We start from the raw sequence: 17,648 nt of genomic DNA on the forward strand, positions 1-17,648 counted from the left end.
ATGTCTTTGTGCAAGTGTTTAAATGTCTAATCTAAAACTAGATATGAAATGTCCGGTTTCATTACAGGAAAGAAAGGATTGTTCATTTGAGAGGTGCAAGTTTCAATCACCCCTTAGTATTCAAGTTGATCTAAGATCTCCTTGGTCTGTTTTTTAGCTTCTTGCTTTATTGGATACTGCCTCTGTGCAGTAGGAGTATTTAAGGGAATTATTTTGTGGGTTGAATCCTCATCCCATACAACATGGTTTTTATATATTGCCGGGGCTAGGGCTACCTCCCACTCCCGTGCATATGTGAATTTTAAATACTTGGGAACAAGGTCAGAAAAGGCTGGTAAAATTACTGTTTCTCCCTTAGGGCAGTCCATGACAAATACTGGCGGCCAATCTTGTTCCGCTAATTGGATGTCTTAACCAATCGTCAGGTTCTCCCAAAAGATACCTCTCACTTTCCTGGGCTTTCCCCCCTACATTTGGAGTGTTATTTCATATAACTTATGCGGGACACTTACCCTAGTATCAGGTGTTTCCACCGTGATGTAATCATTCAAGTCCGATGTCATCAGAAATTCCATCAGGTTCTGGCAAGCTACTGTTATTTCTGCTGCACTGTTTAGCATCGTCAGAGCCCATTCCCCGTTCATTAGTGGAGTCCTCATAATTCTGGGAATGTCTGATCTGTAGACCTGCAACCTTTTTTTAACTGTGGCTTTGGTTTTGGTTTATCTTCTTGTTTGGAAGTATAATCTTGAGTGTGCTGCTTGTCTCTGGACTTTGCACGCTCTTGTCTGTCTGACCGTCCTCCTCTCTTCCCTTTCATCGAACCCTGAAAGAAACGAGAGGAACGTGTATCAGTATCCGAATACCTGTCAGGTTTCCTAATATTGTACCTATTCCTAAGGTTATACCTCCCTTCGGAGGGCTCCTAGGAGGAGATCTACCTCTTGATTGAGATCGGTTTTCTCTAACTTTTAGTTTTTTTATTATTGTCCCAATTCTTTTTTGATGAAGTAGGTGTCTGCTTGAAGGTTCCCTTTTCGGGCTACCCATCAGTTGTGGTTTCAATACTTTTCCACCCAAACTGTCCCTGCCTAACTCTGAATTCCCAGTTCAATTATTTTAATGTATATCATGTTCCTTTTCTACAGGACTGCACTCCCATAGGCGTTGAAACATTGCCACTCATCCTGCATCCCCTTTAATATTCGCTAAAATTGTAGCTGATACCTGGGCATAATCACCTAGTCATTTCACCCCTAGGTTCAGAGCAGCTTCTGCTCCGTACTCATTTTGTATTTGTTATGTTTTGTTATTTTATGTTATTTTATTTTACAACGCTCACAGATACTCAGGAGTGTCCCGGCGCAGAGCCAGAAAGAGGGGCGGAAACTGATATTTAGACAAAAAGATGAGTTTTCAGGAGCTTTCCAAAAACCAGTGGATTCTTGATGCTCCGAAGAGACAAGGGAAGGGCGTTCCATGCACTGCCGCTTTCCGGGCGACGGAGCTATCCCCTAACCTCTGGAATTTAAAGCGGGGAACCCGAGCCAGAAGTTGAGACGAGGGGCACAGTTGTCTCAGAGGGGCATAGAAAAGAAGCGTTTTTGCAGATAAGTGGGTCCTTGGCCATAGAGAGCACGATGGGCAATGATTAAGGATTTGAATTTTACCCTTATTGGACTACCTGAAGCTTTTTCAGCAGGTAGCCAGGGATGTCCACATATAGAGCATTGGCGTTGTCCAGCCGAGAAAGAATAAGGGCATGGATGAATGTCTCCTTTGCGGCCCTGGGCAGCAGGGGGAGGAACTTCCTAAGAGTTTTAAGAAGGCCAAAGCAAGTACTGGCCAACTTCTTGACCTGAATGTGGAAGGAGAGGTTTTCTTCGCACCACATCCCCAAATTCTTAACGGGCTTCCCATTAGAGGTAGGCAAGGGGGACTCTGATGGCCCGAGAGTGTCCCTAAACTTAGTTGGAAATTTCCCAAAGACTAGAATCTCAGACCTCTTAGTTGCATTTGAGCTGTGCAGCGGCAAGCCATTTAAAGATGGACAGACAATGCTTCGCAGAAGAGACAGAGTCTGCATTCTTCTCCTATGTAAAGAGAAGCTGGGTATTGTCAGCATAGACGATAATCTTCACCCCCAGTTCTTCAGCCAAGTGGACCAATGGTGTAACATTAATGTTAAAAAAGAGGGGGCTAAGAGAGGACCCCAGTGGTCACTGTCTGGGGAGCAGAAGAGGATGGTGGAAGCCAGACCTGCTGGATCCGTCCATCCAACAAAGAACTGATCCAGCCCCAAGCCGTGCAAGAGACCCCTATCTCGGAGAGACGCATGAGAAGCTGTGAGTTTGGGACCGTGTCAAATGCCGAATGCCGCTAACAGGTCGAGCAAAATCATTGCCGCACTGCCGCCACTACAAGGCTGATTCGATGCTGTGGGCGGCCCTAAACCCCGACTGTGCAGGATGCAGGAGGCCTGCCCTTTCCACAAAGCTAAGATAGGCAAGAGTGAAATAGGGCGGTAATTCCCAGGGCTGAGGGGGTCTAAAGGGGGCTTTTTAAAGAGGGGAAGGATCTTGGCCTGCTTCCAGACCTCCGGGACGCAGGCTTTCTGTAGGGACAGATTAATGATGCTGTTCACTTTGGTATTGATAGTATCAGCGGCCACCGCCAGCAGTCTGGCTGAGCAAGGGTCCGTGGGCAAGCCAGTCTTCAGGCCCTTTAAAAATTTGAGAGATTCATACAGGTTCACGGCACTGAAAGCCTGAAGGGAGTGAGTAGGGTGGCCGCTGCAGACACCACAGAGACCCCTAAGGCCCTGTCACAACAGGAGAAAGACACCTGTATGGTGCAGATCTTCTCTGATAAAACAGGAAATATTATTTATCGCACCATGAGTTCGTCGCTGGAGACTTGTTTAATTGGGTGGTAGGCAACATGAAGCTCTGGACAATTGTGAAGATTTCCTTGGCATTATTGTTAGCGGAATCAATGCGTGCTGAATAGAAGCAGGTTTGGCCTGCATTATTGCCTTATAGTATATTTTTTGTTTAAGCCTAAATTGCAGCTTAGCTGTTGAACAGAATTTGCTGCGGCGCCACCTTCGCTCAAGAACTTTACAACCGTGTTTGAGCACATTAGGTTCCGGCCTGAACCACGGTTTAGAAGGAGACTCCCTGGTAAGCCTGGAAGGCCCTGACGGACCTAACCTGCCTGCAACATTAGTCACCCAGTCTGTAAATCCAGCAAGACTGCCCTCAAGATCACCTACAAGGGACGGCCTAAAGGCATCCAGGGTCTGAATAAACGCAAACGGATCAATTTTGCAGAATGATGGTTTATGGTGGCTACGAACGGGGGGGGGGGGGAGGGTCAGGATTTATGATTGTCATGAAAAATAGGTTAAAAATGGTCGGACCAAGGGACCGGACATGGGTATTCTACCTTGATAGAAAAGTTGGTGCAAATAGGATCCAAAATGTGACCCGCTTGGTGGGTGAGACTTCATATCCACTGGGATAGGTGAGCAAGATTAAGAATATGCAAGAAGTCGGATGATTCCCTGCCCTCTACTTGATCGAGATGAAGATTAAGGCCTCCTAAGACAATATAGTTGGAGAATCTGATAGTCAATTTGACAACAGTGTCATCAAATGACTGAAGAAAGAAACCTGGGTGCCGGGAAGCCTATACATCAGAGAGCCCCCCCAGGGAAAAATGGTCCGAGAAGCGAATGCTAAAACCAAGAGCTTCACAGTCCCCCCCCATGGAGTGACTTTGCCCCTACGAAAGTCCCACTTAGATAATAGCCACACCGCCCCCTCTTCCATCGGGGCGATCACCTCTCGAGATTTTGTAGCCCTCGGGCGTGGCCAAGGTAACAATGGGATCGGACGTGGATCTAGCCAAGTCTCCGTGATGAAAATAAGGTCCACAGGTCTGTCACAAAGGAGGTAAAAAACGTCCAAGTAGTGCTTCCTAGGGGAGCGGGCGTTAATCAATGCAGCCAGAATAGGCGAGCCCTTTAAAGGCCTTTTAAAAGAGGTGCTAATAGGAGCAGAGTTGATGGACCCTACAGCACACTTAAAGCCACATGACCCACAGATGAAATCATTAACATGCAGATAAATCATGAATACCTTGATGGGTGCAGGGGAGTGGGCGGAGATTTAGCAGAATGTCACTGGTATATCGCAATCTGCTAAACATACAGGGGGTCTGGCCGGCAGCTTAGCTGGCGCTGGCCGCTTCCGGGTCGCTGACGGGCGCAGATGGCCTTGCCTTAGGCGTACCAGCGGCGTGCCCGCTGCGCTCATCTGCTGTATGACAGTGCAGCGCACATTTTTATGTACCCTACAGCCATGTAAGCTAGAGCGCGCACTACTCCAAAATGGCGGCTCTGTGGCGTGCCGGGGAACTAGGAAATTTATTTATTTATTTTTATTTATTTAATTTATATGGCGCGTTATAACCACCGGGGTCTCTAAGCGCTGTTTGTCCAGATTTACATAGTGAGGTATTGCATTCACTTGATCCCACCTGTGCACCTAAACTCTGCTCCATGCTTGTTTAAACAGTACAGTTTTTAGTTTTTTTCTGAAGGATAGTAAGTTGCTTTCCTTCCTGAGTTCTGGAGCCAATTTGTTCCATAAGGCTGGGAGTGTGTTGGAGAACGCACGACCCCCCACCGTGGTCAATTTGAAGCGGGATTGGGACAAAAGAGTAGCGTCCGACGAGCGCAAAGTCCTACCCGGTGTGTAGGGGGATAGTCGGGATTTCAGATATTTTGGTGCTTTGCCATACAGAGCCTTGTGAACGATGCACAGTCCTTTAAAGACAATCCTCTGACTAATTGGGAGCCAATGTAACTCCTGCATCAGGGGAGAAGAATGAGCAGTCCTGGGTTTTTTATAGATCAGCCTAGCTGCATCATTCATAACCCCCTGTAGTTTGTCCAGCAGCCGCTGGGGCAAACCTATGTATAGGGAGTTCCCGCAGTCCAGCCTAGCCAGAATTGTGGCTGAGACCACGTGTCTCAAAGTAGAGAATGAAAGTAAGGCAGAGATCTTCCTTAGTTGTCTTAGAAGGCCTATACAAGTACCCACTACCGTGGTAACTTGTTTTTCCATGGATAGTTTGTCATCCACATATAGGCCTAGACTTTTGACTGCGGACGCTGATTTCGGTGGTGTACCCAGCTCCATAGGCCAAAATTTCTCACTCCAAGGGTTGCCCGAAATGGAAATGGGCAACACTTCCTTCTTATCCGGGTTGACTTTCAAGGAGTTCTCGGACATCCAGTTGACCGTGGCATTAAGTATATCCTGCAGCCTGGTGGATGCTCCCGGGCCATCATCCAGCCGGATGATTATCTGGGTATCATCGGCGTAGTTGTACACTAGGCAGTCCATCCTATTCAGGAGAGCAATTAATGGCTGCAGGTAGATATTAAAAAGTAGGGGTGACAAGGCAGAGCCCTGTGGGACCCCGCAGGTGATCGGAGCAGAGGTGGAAAGTAAATCTCCCAACTGTACTCGTTGCGTCCTGCCCTGCAAGAATGATGTAAGCCATGCATGTGCTGTACCCATGATACCAAAGGATCTCAACCGCGACAAAAGCTGTTTGTGACACACGGTATCAAACGCCGCGGAGAGATCCAGTAGTATCAGGGCGCTCGGTGTTTTTACATCAGCCCGGGTTCTTAGCTCATCTAGGATAGATCGCATAACTAGTTCCGTGCTACGATTAGCACGGAACCCTGCCTGATTGGTCTCCAGCAGGTTGTTACTCTAGATGGCCCGAGAGTAGAGCTATCACATGCTGCTCAATCACTTTAGCCAAAAAAGGCAACTGGGAGATGGGCCGGAAGTTTTTCAAACACTTCGTGTCCGAACCAGGTTTCTTCAGTAAGGGAATCAGGCGAGCCTCTTTAAAAGCTAGAGGGATCTGTCCTGTACGAAGAGAGGTGTTCAATAGATGCAGAACCTCTTCCTCGATTCCTGGTACTGCCAACTTGAATACATCAGGAGGGCATGGATCCACCAAGGAGCCCGATTTAACTCGGTCTATGATTTTAAGTAGTTCCTGTTTAGAAATTGGGGAGAACTCAACTAATGGTGAGATATTTAGCGGGGCTGGAAGGTCTGGTAGGCAAGGACATTCGAGGAGTGTAGTTGCAGCAATTTCTCCCAAAATATCGGATATCTTCTTTACGAAGAAGTCCTGAAACCTCTGACAGTCCTCCTGAGTGAACTCAGGACTTTGCTCTTTGTTTACCCTGAGCTCCGCCAGGACCCGAAAGATTTCCTTTTGCGGATTTCTTGCTGCAGCTATTCTTTCCTCGAAGAACACAGCCTTCCTAGTTTGTATGGCTAGTTTATAATTAGCTAAGGATGAGACGTATTCTTGCTTGGCAATGGCGTCATATTTTTTACGCCATGCCCGTTCTTTCTTCCTCACCCCACGTTTCATCTCCCTTAGGGAATCATTGTACCAAGGAGCCCCAGCTCCTCTCGCCACCTTCTTCACCCTGCCAAGAGGTGCCACCACATCAATGGCACTCCCCAGTTTATGCTGGAGGTTACCACAAAGGGTATCAACATTGACATCCTGCTCCTTTGCTGAAGGGGGGTGTTCCAAGAGGTGGACCAATTTCTCCCTATCAAGATTTCTCCACTTCCGGGCCATTTTCCAGCCCTCCCCAGGTTTGGGCAGGTGGCCCCTCAGTAAGAGTCTACCCTTAATTAAAGAGTGGTCGGACCATGCACAAGGCAGGATTTCCGTAGCACCCTGGGCTGGCATGGTAGTCCAGACTAAGTCGAGCACATGTCCTTTCTCATGTGTCGGTCCCTTGACCTGTTGGGTAAGACCTAAGGAGGAGATAGCCTCCTCGATCTGTAGTGCTTGTCCCTCTTTGGGGGATTTTTCCCAATGATAGTTGAAATCCCTGACAACCATTTTATCATATCTTGTGCGCAGGTCCTGGACCAGTCTCGTGAAGAGTGTCGGGAAGTCTGGCGACGCCCAAGGTGGCCGATATTGATTCCCACCCCTCCGCAATTCAAATACAAGAGCAGTTGAACAGCAAAAAGGAACAAATGCTAGTAAGTATGTGTTTAAAAGTTTAAAAAAACTTCTATACAATGCATCTGCTATTACTGCTAATGACGGGATACCATATGTTCTGGTATATATGGCAGCAAAAACTTTACCCCAAGAGGTACAATCCTCTGTGGTGTTATCCCCATGGGTAAGCAGATTGTCAACATTTCGTCTTTTTAATAAGGGCTTGTATTCGGAAATCCTGCTTCTAGCGGTGTTATTTTCTGAGCTACCGAGAATGGTATTTGTTCATGTTTTGCAGGCATTTTACCCATTACTCCGTGTAATGTTTGTGGTGTAATTCCAGTTGCTGTATTCTGAACTGGAGTTGTATTTGTTGTAACCGTTGCTGGCTGGACTGCAAGTGTCCTCATGCCGAATTGCGTCATGTTTCTGTACAGTTTTATCAACTCTTTGTGAAGTATGATAAAGTCTCCTCCTGGCAGTGTTTCAATGTCAGAATGTGGTGTGTAGGCTGCTAATAATAGCCATGTTGCTCCTTCTCTTCAGAACTGACCGAGTCTTACTCGAGTCCTTGTATAGGGGAGGGTGCCTATAAACCAGTATAAGTGTTCCTGGTAAGTTAGCGGAACTTTACTGTCCTCATACGGACAATATTTCATCGTTGTGTTAACTTGTGTAGTAATGACATTTTTTGCTCTTGCATTTGCTGGTTGGAATCTAACCCATGAATAGAATACCTCCGTTCTATATGATTTGTGTGATTCAATTCTACTGAGCCGCCTCTAGGTGTTAGACCATGTGTACCCAGTTTTAGGGTGACAGCATTTCTAACATTTTCCGCAATGTATATTGCGTTTACATTATCCTCGTCTTCTGAGAGAGGCAGTTCTTGTGTTAGTGGGTCTACTTCCTCCTCAGCCATTGTGTTTAGAGTAAGAACTTAATTTTCAAGGGAACTAAGATGAGGTGTTTTGCACTGTTAGATTTGGAGGTCTTTAGCTGGCATAGGTAGGTACCTGTGACAAATAGGGACCCTTGCGTCTAGTCAGGGAAAGGGTGAACACTCCTAAAATAGCCCCTGCTCATCCCCTTGGTAGCTCGGCACGAGCAGACAGGCTTATCTCAGAGGCAGTGCGTAAAGCATTTGTGAACACATACAGTAATCAAGTGACAACACTACAGATGGAAACCACACAAGTTTTATATAAAAAATAAGTATTCTTTATATAGATTTAACACAAGAACAAAAACGACAAAAATCCACAATACTGTACTTTAAAATGTAGAATTAGCTTAGTTCTCTTAAGTTGGTAAATGCAACACTCTTGGTTCAATGTACCTCCAAATGCGTAACGCAAGACAACGAAAGTGTTACAAGAACGGTGATGCGTTGAAGATCCGGTGCAAAGCAACAAAGATGGTGTGATCCGATACGCTTCTCTGATGTTGCGAGACGTCTTGACGCAGCGGCGACACCCTTGTACAGTGATAAGCTTTGGCGGCAACACTCTCCTCCGATGATGCGAGACGCTTCCGTTCGATACAACAGTTGCAGCGGTGACACCCTTTTTCAGTGATGCGACGACAGCGGCTGCGACTGTGGCACGCTTCTCCGTGGATGCGAGGTGCTTCTTGTGATGCGGTGCTATGCGACAGTTACAGCGGCGACACCCTTATTCAATGATGCGACGGCAGCGGCTGCGACGCGCTTCTTCTGTGTTGCGAGATGTTGCTTGTGATGCGGTGCGATGCGACAGCTACAGCGGCGACACCATTGTTCAGTGATGCGTAGGCAGAGACTGCAACGGTGACATGCTTCTTCGGTGGTGAGATGCTTCCTGTGATGCGGTGCAATGCGACAGCTACAGCGGCGACACCCTTGTTCAGTAATGCGACGGCAGCATGCTTCTTCTCCATGTGTCGTGCTTCCAACTCCTTGCACCACGCAGTCCCTCAGAAGGCTCAAAAAAAGCTGCAGCAACTTCCAAAGAACTCTGGGGAGCTGGTGGTTGAAGGCTGTTGTTCCGGACACTTCAGGAAGAGGCAAGTTCTCTTCCAAGTCCTTGGAGATCCTTCACAAGTTGAATGAAGTGCACACAAAGTCCTTTCTCCTTTCTTTGGCAGTCAAGGAACCACTGCAGGCCAATCCCCCCAAGCAGCACTTCAGCTTAGGGATAGTCTCTCCTCAGTTTCTTCTGGTTCCTCTCCTCGGCAAAGGCTTCTTCTTGTTCCCAAAGTGATCTAAAGTTCCTGGGTTTGGGTCCCAATATTTATACTACTTTTCTTTGTTCTCTGAAGGCAGAGAGGCCTTTGCCTAGTCCGAACCAGTTCTGGTCAGTCTTGGAGCACTTTGTTGACATGACTCCTTTCCTTTCAGAGAGCAGGGCAGAGACATCAAACACAACACAAGAGGTAGAGCCAGCATTGTGGAGGGAAGGCACAGCCCTATTCAGATCCCAGGTGCAACTCCTCCCACCCATCTACATGGAGCTCTCTCTATACAGCCCTAGTGACTCACCCTGCCTCCTGGAATTTTCCCAGCCCCTGTCAATCAAACTGCAGACAAGGAATACACAGCCCAGTAGAGGCAGGCTTGGATGGTGAGACAAGAATATACCCATTTTCTAAAAGTGGTATTTTCAAACACAGAATATTAAAAACCACTTCACTAAAATATGTATTTTATCATTCTGAGTTCAGGCATACTAAACTCGAATTTCTACCATGTTCCCTGAGTCAGTTAGGATTATAAGATGTTATAATCAAACTGCCCATTCTGGCCTATGGAGAACAGGCAGCCTTGCAATAGTGAAAAGCGAAATGGGCTGTAATTCACTATTAGGACATTCCACACACTCCAGGGCATGTCCTACCTTATACTTACAATGCACCCTACCCTTGGGCCTACCATAGGTGTGTCTGGAAGGTTTAGGGACTGGCAAGTGGGTGCACTTGTCTAATCAGCATGGCAGTACCAGACTGCACACAGGCACTGCAATGGCAGACCTGAGAAACTTTTACAGGCTGCTTCTGTGGGTGGCACAACCAGTGCTGCAAGCCCACAAGCAGCATTTGATTACAACCCCTGGGCACACATGGTGCACTGTACTAGGGTCTGCAAAGTAAATCAAATAAGGCAATCGTGGAATCACTAATCCATACATCAATCTACAATAGGACGTACTGGCACTGTGGCACTGGATAGCAGTGGCACAGTGCCCAAAGTATCTAACACCAGCAAAAACACATGAGGAAACAGCAAAAAGTGGAAGCGAGATCCATGCTAAGGTGCCAGGTTTAACACGTGTCCCCTCCAGCTGAAATTTGGCAAGAACTACCCTACTTCCTGGGAGTTCTCTTCACTAAAGCTAAAAAATCTGGACAGACCATCAGCATTGGCGTGTTCTGTACCACAGCGATGTTCCACCGTAGGGAAATGGACCACCTCAGCAGCTTTGGATTCTCAGCCCTCATCTGCATCAACCATCTGAGGGTCCTGTGGTCTGTCTGAACCCGGAAGGGAGTCCCAAACAGGTATGGTCTCAACTTCTTCAGTGCCCAGCCAACTTAGCCAGCTGCCTATTGATCACCCCCCGTGCCTGGCAATTGTTTAAAGAGAGGCCAAAGAAACCATACACCAGCTATAGCCAACCGCAACAACATTGAAGGCACCAAACCTTGCCATCAGGTCCAAATGAACACTCTGCCCATCTTGAACCTCCCCTGGCTGCAGCCCCTTACACCTTGGTTTTGACCAATGTCCCTCAACTGGAGAGGGTGAGGGCGAGAGGGAAAACTGGGAGACGTTAAGGAACAAAGCTATTCATTTTTTAGGGCAGAAGACAGGCTTCACCCAAGGAATGTTCTACTCATTTAAAATGGTGAGACGAATGAGGTGGCTCGGATGGTCCAGAAAATCCATGGGCGGGGACTGTATTGTGTTAACTCTTGCCTCACCCCCCCCTTGTACAAGAAATCCTGAATCAGCTAGGCATAAACAGTGCATGGGCTGAGGGGATAAACGTGCTCCTCTAGGTTTTTTCTATCAACCTAAAACGAGCAATAGATATAACATCCCTTTAAGAAGCCATCCCCATAATCATCCTATGAGGTATCAAATAGGTACGGCCCCCTACACACGTTAGAGGACGTGGATTGACATCCACTAGACAGGGTTCCTCGAAAACATAAAATCACCACTGGTTACCCTGCCCGCCAAGCCTGGAAGATCTTGCACAAGGGGGAAAAATTATATATGAAGTGAAGAACACCCCTCTCAAAGTCCCTTCTGTACTAGGCTCCAATCTGACCCCCCCCGGTGGCGACAACATGAGCATGGCCAGGAGAGTACAGCCACGAAACGTAGAATTGAATAGTCTGCCCCAACTCGATTCAACTATAAATGAAAGCCTAGTGAGCAATATTTCAGCACCCAGAGTGTTAAGGGAGGAAGCTGGGACAGGGTGTGCCGCACTTTGTGGTACTAAATCGCTGCATGTCCAGGGACGAGCGACGGTAGCCTTTTGGAATATAGCTTGTTTACAATCCAAGATTAATAACCCTGAATGGGAAGACTTTATCAGGAATTTTGATGTCATATGCCTGCAGGAGACATGGACTTTGAACGGAATTCATTTTGATAGTTTTAGAACTTTTAACGTCCCAGCGGGGCGATCAAGCCATGGGAGACATAAAAGGGGAATTTGTGTGTACGTCACCAATCTTTTGGGGGCTGCGGGGATAAACATGGTGAAATCGTCAAATAGCTATCAGATTGATGACAACAAAGTGTCCCCACTGGTTGACATAGTCATCATCAACATGTATAATACGGAGAAGGGCTTTCTTACTGACCTGTCACAAGATCTCAACGAGGAACTTAAGAGTCTAAGTAATAACCCAGGGAAGGACACTATCTTTGTATGGGGGGGGATTTTAACACTAACTTCTGCCAACAGTCCTTGTGCGGATGTGGCAACTGGGAGGTTACAAATGTGGTTCATCAGCCCCATTTTTCTCATGCTAACGGGGGAGAAAGCTTAAATGAGGTCATGGCAACATACAACTTGGGGTTTGCAAACATGCTGTGCTCCCCACCTGTCGATTTTAGTCCAACGTTCATAGGTAGAGGTCACAGCACTTTGACTTCATTATTCTCTCAAATTGCTATGAATCATGGGTTGTGGATTTTATCACCCACCCAATTGGGATTAGTGATCACCTTCCACTTAGCATTAACATTTCCTTATAAAAAGACAAGCTCCCTGGTTGAGAGTTTAGCCTGGACTCAAGGGTGTGTGTTGGCCAGACAGAATGGATATTCCCTGAGCTGGGAAAAGAGCGACCCTGAGGCCACAAACCTAGATATTATGATTCAGGCAAAAATCCCAATAGTAAAGTGTCTGCAAGAAGACTCAACTTATTCTGACATACTGGGTTCCTTCCCTGATATTGCTAGGATAGTCCAAAAAACTTTGACCCGCCATTGTAGAGCTAAGAAGCCCAAAAAACATGGATGGTTCGATTCTAACTGCTCCAAGGCCCATTCCCTCTTAAAAATGGCCCTTGAAAGTTCCCCGAGGAATAGTGAGGAAGTCAGGAGGCTCAGGAAGGATTATAACCTAGCAAGAAAGAAGCGCAAGAAGGAAATTAAAGAACAGGCCTGGACTAACTTGCACGAAGCCTCGTTAATGAGGGATTGCTCCCTTTTTTGGGTAGCTGTAAAGGCACCATTCTTCAGAGTAGGGGATGGTCCAAGAATGGAGGTAGCCATCCCAGAAGACTCATGGATTGACTTCTTCTCAGAAGTGTACAATCCAGGGGGTACAGATAAACTAGTCGCTACTGGTCCTGCTGCCCAGGAGGGTCGGGAAAAATTTGCACCTATCCACATTAACTTTATAAATGAGGAAGTACTGGCTGCTATAAAAGAGAGCAAGGGAGGCAAAGCGCCAGGCCCGGATGGGATTCCGATCGATTTATATAAACTCAATTGAGCTCTGGTCCCCTCTATTAACCAGAGTCCTGGAAGCAAGCTGCGAGAATGGCTTCATCAAATCCTGGTCGATAATCATCCCCATTTTTAAAAAAGGGGATCGAGACAACCCTGCGTGCTACCGCCCCATATCCCTTATCGACTCATTTATGAAAGTTGCAGGCAGGGTCATTCTGAACCGCCTTCAACTCTGGGCGGAAGACAATGTCTTAAGCCCGGTCCAATATGGGTTCAGGGAGGGACGGGGCATGGTAGAACAGGTGCTAAATTTTTCCATGTTACATGGAAAATATACTCAGGCCAAGAACAGTAAATTGTTTGCAGTTTTTGTAGACCTTACCGCAGCTTTTGACAGCGTAATTCATGAACAACTATGGCAGATTTTATCAAATTTAATGGTAGATCAGACACTAATTAGTTTCGTGAGACAACTGTACGTGGACTCAACGGCCAAGGTGAGATTCGGCACAAAAGGTGTACCAAGCCCTTTTCACCCATGGCATTTGCACAACCCATAAGTACTGAGCCCACAGAAGTACTAAGAGTTAGCATTGTGGATACGGACTCCATCCCTGATCTAGGTATAGGTGAGGTGGTAGACGCTACTGCTACGGATTGTATTAATCCCCCAATATTGAGTGTACATGGACCGATAGTGGGCACACCCCACTTGCAGAACCCTGATTTTTATGTTACTCAAGCTTCCAGCCCCCTCCCAAATTCACTCCCCTACTATAACTCGGACTGTCCAAGGCAATTGAGCCACTATATCTAAAAGACTGGCAAAGGATAGTGAAGGAGGGGTTAGCGCATCTTCACATGGGTTGGACTTTAACAGAGGGGGAACTGGGGAACACCGGCAAAGCGTACTAGGGGTCGTTTAGCAATGAGGGGTAAAGCAAAAGAAAAGAACGAAAAATATAAACATCAAAAAGGGAAGTAGACCCCAAGATCTGACAATGGCTTGCCCTCATTTATTAATTCCAACGTGAGCAAGCCGGGTGACCCTGTAGATAATCAGGATTATTGGAAGCGTATGGAGACCCTAACTACCACTCTCCTTGCACCCTTTTAGAATAAATTGGGGTCAATTGAAGAAAAAAATCACCCTCCTCTCAAAAGGTGCTGAAGTCAGGGAAAATATTGATGTAGTGAGGGCTGAAGGGGGTGGCTTGGAACATGGGGTGCCGGCATGGCCTAGGAGCAGTGGCCCTGTTGGGGTTCAAAATAAGGACTCGACTCATGGGACGGCTAACAATGGAGAAATGTGTATGGTAAGCACTCAAGCCCAAGTTGCAAACTCAAAACCAGGGGGTCCTTCCCCGCAACTGAGCATGGCCCCTCAAGGTATAGGTGGGCAGGTAGCTAATTCCTGTCTGGGTGTTCAGAATTTGCATATGTCTAAGGGGTCTCCTAGGGCTTTAACTGCTGTTCCAGACTGTGCTAGCGATGGATCTAGTACTATAAACTACGCGACTAGTAAGCCTATTAAGCCTGTGCGAGACATTTTAGATTTCCCGCCTACGGCGTGTCCCCTAGTCCGTGTCTTGGCTGGTGTTCCTCCGTTGAGACCCGATCAACCAGAATCCTGGTCTCAACTAAGGATTAAAACTGCGGACTGGTTATCTAGATATAAAGGTTTCAGGGTGGCCCCGAGTAATAATATTCTGATGGTGCGCATGGGTGGGGCGGTAGCAAAGGAATATAGGGGGGGGGACTATGTTATGATTAATTTTCAAAGCCCCGTAGTTGCCCAAATGATCCTGAAAGCTTGTCATCACCCACTCTCTGTCACTACTATTGTGGCCCTTCCATTGGCTACTTTTATAGGCCCCCACTGAGACTCCAGAAGGATACTGCCTTTTATATCCCGGTCTCAAATAGATTCGAGGCCTTATCCAGCTTAGATGATTAAGGTTGACTACCAGCAAACAAATTAGTTAGTGCGGTCCCATTAACTTAATTAGTCTCAAACTACTGTATAAAGCCAAGTTAATAGATACGTGCTCACCTCATATTCTAGTAGTTGAACTAACAGGGAATAATCTACTGAGCTTGTTAGTGGTCAATTTCTACAATTCTTTTATGAGAAGTGATGATCTGGAGCATTTGAGACTTCGCTGCCTCTTTGGAGGACTATGAGGCCAAGTTTGACACGCCCTACCATCTATTAATCCTTGGAGATTTTAATATTCATGTTTGTCCCACTAATTGTCTATCAAGGTTAGAAGAAGAGTATGGCCCACAGGGGATAATGCATTTTGAGCATACAAGCTTTGGGGCTTTTCTAGAGAGTTTCTTAGTGGCCCATAATTTGATCTGCCCTGGGCAGTCAGACATTTTATCTCCTACTCCCACATTAACTGATCAAGGCCACCCAAGTACTATTGATTTTATTGTAGTCTCAGCTTTACTGATGGACTTATTAGGTACTTTTTGTGTAACCCATAGTTGCCTAAGTGACCATAACCCACTGACACTGGTCATCAATATCTCCGTTATTGAGAAAGTTAAACCCCTGGTCCATATAACTAATTCCAATATTGCGCCAAAAGTTCAAGCACGCAGGTTAAGGTGGGAGGTGAGTACTCCGGGCAGTTTTTTTGAAAACTTATACAATTACTGTAGAGGAGTTTGGAATTTGTATGGACCAGGACTCCGATCCGTCAACAATGTTGGGTGCTTTTGACCGCATTACGAGGCAGGTAGCAGTCAACTTGACGGTCCCATGCAAATCAAGGCCCAAGAAATACAAAAAATGGTGTGATCAAGCCTGTGTTAGTACGCACAGGGCGCTCTTGGAGGTGCTTAATGAGAATCCAAGATTGTTAAAGATGGTCTTATTTCTCCTGAGAAGTGGGTTCAACACTTTAGGGGAGTATACAGAGACGTGGGTCAGGGATCTACTAGTTGCCCAGGGGACATAGGCTGCGTTTCAAATGCCCTGTCCTTTTCACTGGACGAAGTCACCGAGGCAATTATGTCAACATCAAGGCGGAAGGCACCAGTCTCCGATGGTTGCCGGTTGATCTTTGTAGGGAAAATCCTTTTTTTGGGTCAAAGCTTTTAACTTGTCTGGAGGCAGATTTGATTTCCTTTTTGGCGGCCATTCATGAACACCACAGCTGCTGTCCGCTATAACGAGGATGGCAGCCTAACTGATGCATGGGTTGTCAAAAGAGGGGTGAGACAGGGGTGCATTTTGGCCCCCCTGTTGTGTACCCTCTTTATCAACAAACTTGGGGACAACCGGTCTTCCTTTTGCAAAGACGTCCCAAAAGCTGGTTCAAAAATGATCCCTGCATTACTTTACGCGGATGATGCTGTTTTGGTGGCAAGGACGTCGCGAGGGCTGCAATCTCTTTTAGACTGTTTTCTTGATTTTATGGACTCTCTAGGCTTACTTACAAATCTCAAGAAGTCAATCACTGCATTTCTAAAGCACGCTACATACCCATGAGGGTCTCAAGGCGCTAGGGGGGGGGGGGGGGGGGCACTACTGATCGAAGAGCCAGGTCGAGAGGTCTTCTGTAGGCCAGCAGGTCCTGAGTCTGTCGTAGGCTGGTAGGGAGAGCGTTCCAGGTCTTGGCGGCGAGGTAGGAGAAGGATCTGCCGCCGGCGGTGGTTTTTCGGATACGATGGACTGTGGCGAGGCTGGCTGAGCGTAGGCTTCGGGTGGGGATGTGGAAGCTGAGTCGGTTGTTGAGGTATGTAGGTCCGGTGTTGTGTAGTGCTTGGTGTGCGTGGATGAAGAGTTTGAAGGTGATCCTCTTGTTGACGGGGAGCCAGTGCAGGCCTCTCAGGTGAGGTGTGATGTGGCTGCGTCAGGGGACCCCGCAGAGACCGCACCAACACACTCAATGTCTATTGGTACAGGTAGAGCAAGAAAGGCTAAATTTTATTGTAAGGGGTTGGAACTTACAAAAGTCCCCGCCTTTCCATATTTAGGTGTTCTTTTCGATGAGACGCTCGTGGGTCGCGCAGCTTGTACGCAAAAAAGAACACCCTCGCCAGCCTTGGGGCTATTTTAGAGTTTGCTAGAAGAATTGGCTCCAAACCACTCCCGGCCTTCATGGCGATTTTTAATGCGAAGTGTCTCCCTATGGTGGCTTATGGGAGTGAGGTATGGGGATATATAGAGTCTGGTGAAATTCAGGCAGTTGAAAACAATTTATTCCGTAGGCTGCTATCGGTCCCGGCCTCTACATCAATTTTCAATATCCATGTGGACCTAGGAGCTGGTTTTATCTCGGATCAGATTGCAGTTGCCCCTTTATTATGCTGGCTGAGAATATGGGCACAACCGCCCCCCAATCTGAACCAACTGATCATCCAAAATTGCATTTCCCTGGATAAAGGGTTAGACATATCTTTGGTCCGCTATATTAAGATAATCAACACCAGTCCTAGTTCTTATGGCAATATTCATTTACTGGACTGTAAACATCCATGGTCGAAATTCGTTATCCAAGGGATCTCTTTAGTCTCAAGATAATCCTAAAATGTTTCAATCTACTGCCTCTTTAAAACAACAACCTCTCTGATCTATACAGACAGGACAGCACAAACAAAAAAAGTGTGAAAA

General features: G+C 46.8%; 1 protein-coding gene across 1 annotated transcript in view; it reads right to left on the bottom strand.

Moving 5' to 3' along the window:
- LOC147725692 (uncharacterized) overlaps window positions 1-17,648 on the bottom strand; it is a 121,821-nt gene that overhangs the window by 49,720 nt on the left and 54,453 nt on the right. The window lies entirely within an intron of this gene.

This window comes from Lissotriton vulgaris, chromosome 3_2, assembly GCF_964263255.1.
Source record: "Lissotriton vulgaris chromosome 3_2, aLisVul1.2, whole genome shotgun sequence".
NCBI lineage: Eukaryota > Metazoa > Chordata > Amphibia > Caudata > Salamandridae > Lissotriton > Lissotriton vulgaris.